Here is a 6105-nt window from a genome sequence, read left to right on the forward strand (position 1 = left end):
GGTCGGCGAGGCCCCCGCGCCCCGCCACTTGCACCCCTGAATCCTGAGTCTTCCAGAAGGACGCAAGAGACGATGAGCCTGCTTCCTGAAGGGGAGACGAGGCTGGAGGGAGGACGACCTGTGGTCTGAGAGGGAGGCCAGAGTTGGGTGGCCCAGCGGCAGTGAAAGCATACCTACATCCTGCGTGAGCAAGGTTTTCCATGCTCCCGAAGGGGGCAGAGTTATAACTACATTTCTGGGCTCCGCAGTGAGGAGCTCATTTGGGGAGGACACTCCCTCCGCCCGAAGTGGAAAGGAGGCCCCGTGGCTTACCAGAAAAAGGGACTCTAAGGAGGACACACCTGTGGGGAGGAAGCTGCAGTCGATGCTTTCCTAGGCGTCTAGGGAAGAAGTTTCAGAACTGGCCGATTTCCTGGCCTGGAGGTGGAGGGGGTTGCAGTTGAAGTGCTCCCAAAGCCCGACGTTGGGGCGGGGTAGCCTTGAGGGTATGTATCCCTTTGGAGAGCCGCCAGCACCGAAGGCCCGGTGGGATATGGAACGTGGGTGCTTTTGGCGGAGAGTGAATTTTCTTTGGTGAAGGCTGGTCGAGCTGCTTTGCAGCCACGTGAAATGGGTGGGAGGAGCAATCAGGTTCTGCAGGTTAGTGACGAAGGTGGACACTAGTGCAGAGGCTTAACTGCTAGATCGTAATGGTATGGGCTTTATGTGTGCCACCGAAGTGTGCCTTATCGTGAAAAATCTGAGGGTCCTGGGTGAGGGTTATTCTGGGTTATTCAGCGCTAAGCCGTATGCTGGGGGTGGTTGTATACTGAGAGTTGCAGGCTCTGTAGGAGAGATTTCTGGACTCTGAAATCCTTCTTTGGCTCCAGGATCCCCAGACATGACCTGATGTAAATTGGGGTAGTTGGCAGGAACCATTCTGTATTAAAGATTAGGGTGATGCTCTTCAGTATAACTGGAAAAAAAATTGCAAATTGAAGTTTTGTTGGGGAGACATGTGACGGGAATATTTCTCTTAGAGCTCCTTGCTTGACTGGTTTAAAGTGGTGCCGTTTTTGGCAAATGCAGTATTAGGAACATGAATTGCCTTGGACTTCGTTGTATAGTTTAAATTGTTAATGCGTTTCAGAGCATTTTCAGTTGAGAAAAATTCTACAAGTCTGGACATATAGGTCGATCTTATTTTGTTTTAATTATAGAAATATAATACAAGACTGGTTGTACTTGTTTTTGAAATTTGGTAGCTTTGATAGAATGGAGAATTTCTGGACGTTGTGGAAAGTAATTATGTTAAATTATTTTCCAAGAATCTTAAAAAGAAGTTGGGAAGAAGTGTTACAGGTGGTTAAAATAATTTTATGGTAACTTTTGAAGAAAATGAAATGTTTAGTGTGTTTATGTAAAAGTGGAGGATGGCCTTTTATTGCTGGAATGTTATTTTGAACAAAACGGAATGTGCATTTTTATATCACCTTTATATGCTCGATCAAATATTTGATAATTTTGTTTATGGGTTGTAATGCATAATTTCAATTTTTCTTATGTTCATATCTGTTAGGTGAAAATGAAACTTGAGAAACCATTGTGGTAGTTACTTGGAACATATTGTTATGTGCTAATAGCAGTATACTTCAGGTTTTCACTTTATTTGACATGCCAAATGTTTCGTTGCATATTGAGAATTTGGGGGCTCTTTGTACAAGTTTTAGATATGAAACTTGATTTTGTGAGCCAATGTGTTCTAGGAGTTGAAATCCAGTGACAATTTCATACTGTTTTTATTCCATTTTGTAAAGACCCACTCCATCATTCAGTTTAGATGAATATTTTTTGTAGATGTTAGAGGAAGAACTTCTGTCAGTAGTGGTTGCACAGAAGATGATTTTAGATATCCTTCCCCAAAACGTACTTAATAAATGTCCTTGGGATAAATGAATATTGTTAAATCTTTCAGGTCACCTATGCAGAAAAATAACTTAATCTGATTTATAGTTATCTGATTTTACTATCACCACCCATATACCTTTTGGTTTGCAGAGTTAGTTAATTAAATTTAAAGCCAGCTTTTAAGATGTTAATAACAATAGTTATGGTGAATGAGGTCTGCTAGGTTAGAAATAATAGTTACTTTGAAGTTTAACTCTAGTAAGATAATGAACATTTTTGTTGGCATTTGAAGGGGTATTGAAAAATTTAATATTAGTCTTTTTGCAGGAGGAATAAATATCTTATTTAGAAATGTCTTTTGATTTGTTGCCTTTGAATACTGACTGAAGGCTAATGGGAAAGTGTGCTATCAAAGGGATACATCTCCCTCCGTATCAGAATTGTTTCATTAAGATTGATCCCAGAATCTGAAATGTGATCCATTTGAAGATGGGAACAAAATCAAGTGGATGAAGCTGTATTTTTATTTGGTTGGTTTTGTTTTCTTTTTTGGTAATACCTATCATAATTTGATTATGCTGCTTATAGTGTTATGCCCATTATGATTGGTTTTCTCTGTTGCTCATCTCTCAGGTGAACATTTGAGGGGTACCGGTTTTTGATTCTTTTAAATCTAAAGAATTTAGCTCTGCTGTACTCTGGTTCTTGTTGTTTAAAGAGTAATTATTGAAGAAAGTTAAAATTCACTTTTAGATGTTTATTACCAGATGAAGAGTGGAAATGGTTAAGTTTGTACTTTAGCTTCCTGATAAAAGAGGATTGTTGTCAGACATTTTATTCTGAAATTCCAAGTGATTGGAATGATTAGTAAATAAAGAGAATCTGCCCTGTCATAATAATTTCTGTAGCGGATATTTGTAATTTGCGCATTTATGTATGTGGTATTTGTAAAACTGAAGCAAGACCACTGTTAAGACTAATTCCTTAACATAAAGTGGAAAAATTTACTAAAGCTTCTTTTTTTATTTTTTAAAAAAATTTTTTTTTTTTTATTGATTTCAGAGAGAAAGGGAGAGGGAGAGAGAGAGGGGGATAGAAACATCAATGATGAGAATCACTGATCAGCTGCTTCCTGCAGGTCCCCAGCTGGAGATTGAGCCAGTAACCTGATGTATGCCCTGACTGGGAATTGAACTGTGACCTCCCAGTTCATAGGTCGATGCTCAACCACTGAGCCACGCAGGCCTGACCTAAATAAGCTTTAGATCTGAAATGTAACAGTGGGCTTAATGGTAGATCAGGCCCATTTCCTCCTTGCCTACACTTACACTCTAGGCATAGGTAAAAACTGTATTTGCATAGAATTGTTTGTCTTATCCTGCTAAAATTAACCAAAGTTTAAGGTGATTGGAGTGGATTTTTCATTTTGATATCCTCCATTCAATTGCTGGTTGACATTTAGAACACAGGAATGAGTAGGTTTCCTGAAAAACAATGATGCCTTTATTAAATTATTGTGTTCTTTACAAAATTAGGTGTGGAAAGCAAAAGTACTTTAGTTCTCAGTTTATATACCTTGCCTATATGAAGGTGGAAGTGCAACAGCAAGAGTAGTGAAAGTCTGGCTTCTGGCCTGAACTTTCTGTGTACTTTTCTTTGGTATGGGATGAAATGGACTTTCCCCTTTGCTGAAATTCACAAATTTGTCTAGATTATTTTGTTTTTTATTTTTTTAATCTTTTTTATTTTTAAGATTGATTTTGCACTTTAAATTAAACACATAAATCTTGAACTAGGTGTCTGATAAGTTCACCTGGGCCTTTGAACTTTTCCTTGTGGAATGAGATGTTTCCTTCTTTTTACAGTTATTTCTGGCAATTCTGTAAACATTTCTGGGAATAAACTTGGTATGTTCCTTTCCAGATGGACATAAGGTGCTTTCTCAGGTCTGGAAAGGAAGAGACAAAGGAATCTGTTTCCCTTACCCATAGGGCACATGTCCTGGGCCCACACATCTTTTTAATTGGAACCCCTTTAGAAAAGTTGGGAGTAACACTAAAATTTTTAAATGTTTTGCTTTTGTGATGATATTAAGTTCACTGATGGTATCTTGATCTTGAAAGATAGTAGTTAAAAATGAGCATCACTGTAATAGTAATCTTAATACCTGACAGTGACAGTTTTCTTCTACTTTATTTCTTTGAATTAAAAATGACCTTTTGAGTCTAGTTGTGGAATCATTTGGTCATTTATATTGCTTGTGAATTGTTCATTACTTGACCAGTTTGGGAAAAATTCCAGTGAAAGATGAGTGATCTGTTTTTACTTTGGGAAGTACTCTTAATATGCCAGGTGTTTTTAGGGATTTTTAAAAATAAGTTTCTTGGGACTGTTAGGATGTTAAAAGAAAAAGCACTTTTCCTTAATATTTTGAACCCCAGTGGTTTTAACTAAGAATTAGTTCTTATAGTCAGATCTGTCTCTATATTTTTGATGTTTGATGCTATTTTGGTGCAAAGGAAAATACATTGAAAGAGTTATTGCAATAATTTTCATTGGTACCCTTGAATTAATTGTCCTGGAACTGTTATTGTACAAACTTGTTATTGTGCTTTTTCATAAAAAATATGGTGCAAACCTGAGAAAATAGTTTGTAGTTGGACTTGTGTTAGGGAATTTACTGGACTGCTTTAACATCAGGTGATAAAAGCACTTACCTGCTGTGATGCTGAGAGTTTTATGATTGCTTTAGTTTTTAATTCTTGGGCTAATTTGTGGCACATTCTTGATGTATATAAATATATAATGTTTTGAGAAATACTCTAATTTGAAAGCAATACTGGGTAATAAGCATGTATAGAATTTTGGTATATGTCTTCTCCTCCTTCTCCTTCTTTTTATATACATTCTAATGAAGTACTCTGGTTTCAGATTTACCTTGGTAATGTACAGTTCAGTGTGGCCTGTGCGTGTTTTGTGTTTCCTGCATTGATTTTTGCCTCCATTTATTCTCTATTGCAGTCTAAAAGTTGGTTTTAATTGGTTGCCCACAGGATTGACATGGCCTCTACTTCTTGTTAAGAAAATACATCTCTTGTTTTATCAGGTAAGAGATTTTGAATAGAGGGTTTGCTTTTATACAAAATAAAATGAGATAGTTTATTAAGTAACAAGAAAATATGTGTAGTAAATTGTGGGGTTTTTTGTTTGTTTTTTTTTAAAACAAGCTTATTTAAAAGATAAAACAAGATAAGGATGGGGTGGGATGGATTGGGTATCATGATGGAGGAACAGTTGTTGCTTCCTTTGGGGGTCAGTTTTATAGGGATGCATTTCTCTTAAGCAAGTTGCCCAAGGTTACCCACTGACTCCAGCTCCCCCCCCCCCCCCAACCCCCCCAGTAGCGTTTAGACTAATTACAAATACAGGTGCTTATTATGGTTTTTAACCGTTTGGCTGCTGACGTATTTTTTCGGACACATGCCAAAACTGCGGCACTAATTGCGCGTGTATGGGAAAAAATGTAAAACACTTTTTATACAATAAACTCACTTGTATTGCTTTGCAACAACAAAAATTAAAAAATACCAATTGTTTACATAAATTTGTTTTAAATAAGAAGAGCGCGATAGCGCTCCTTAGCAGTCAAACGGTTAAAATATTTCTTAGAAGTATAGGCATAGATAATGAGTCATATGTTTTAGAATATAAATTTTTACTTTAAAGGAACCTCAGTAGTTGGAATCTCCGTCTTATTAAACAACCAAGGAAGGCTCCAGATAGTTTGAAATTATACTAGTATATCCGTCAAATAGGTACTTAGTAGCAGAATAGCACATCTTATTTCATATTTTTCAGACCTAAAAATGTCCTACATGGCTTTATGAAAAAAATCTTGTGCTCGACTTTGATTTATTCCTCAGCCCTTTTCTAGCTGGTAATCTGGGTAGATGTTGAATATCCTGCTTTCATGTGTACCTTGTACAGAGTTTAACTAAATCCCTTGACTTAGCAGCAAATGGTTTGAAGACTTTCTGTGCATGTCACTTTTACTCTGTGTTCAATTTTTATTTCCTTGGGACCATATCAAGTCCCCATTTTTATTGCGTCAATGCAAACTAACATCTCTCTCTCACGTTGTTTTGGATACATAAAATAGTGGTGATGCTTCCTCCGTAGATAGTGATTAAATGATTAAGCATTTTTTGAAGTTGGGCA

The 6105-nt window shown here is 37.1% G+C and overlaps 1 protein-coding gene across 4 annotated transcripts in view; it reads left to right on the top strand.

Annotated features, from left to right (window-relative positions):
• CPNE1 (copine 1) overlaps positions 1 to 6105 on the top strand; it is a 38364-nt gene that overhangs the window by 247 nt on the left and 32012 nt on the right. For 2 of the 4 annotated variants that reach the window (XM_006764555.2, XM_006764554.2), the window contains exon 2: positions 4941 to 4993. The exons of 1 other annotated variant lie outside the window; for it this stretch is intronic. The gene's annotated coding sequence lies outside the window, so the exon portion shown is untranslated. Of the gene's footprint in view, positions 1 to 4908; positions 4994 to 6105 lie in introns of all 4 variants that reach the window. One more of the 4 variants, XM_006764553.2, reaches the window with a different exon arrangement.

This window comes from Myotis davidii, unplaced genomic scaffold (assembly GCF_000327345.1).
Source record: "Myotis davidii unplaced genomic scaffold, ASM32734v1 scaffold38, whole genome shotgun sequence".
Classification (NCBI taxonomy): Eukaryota; Metazoa; Chordata; class Mammalia; order Chiroptera; family Vespertilionidae; genus Myotis; species Myotis davidii.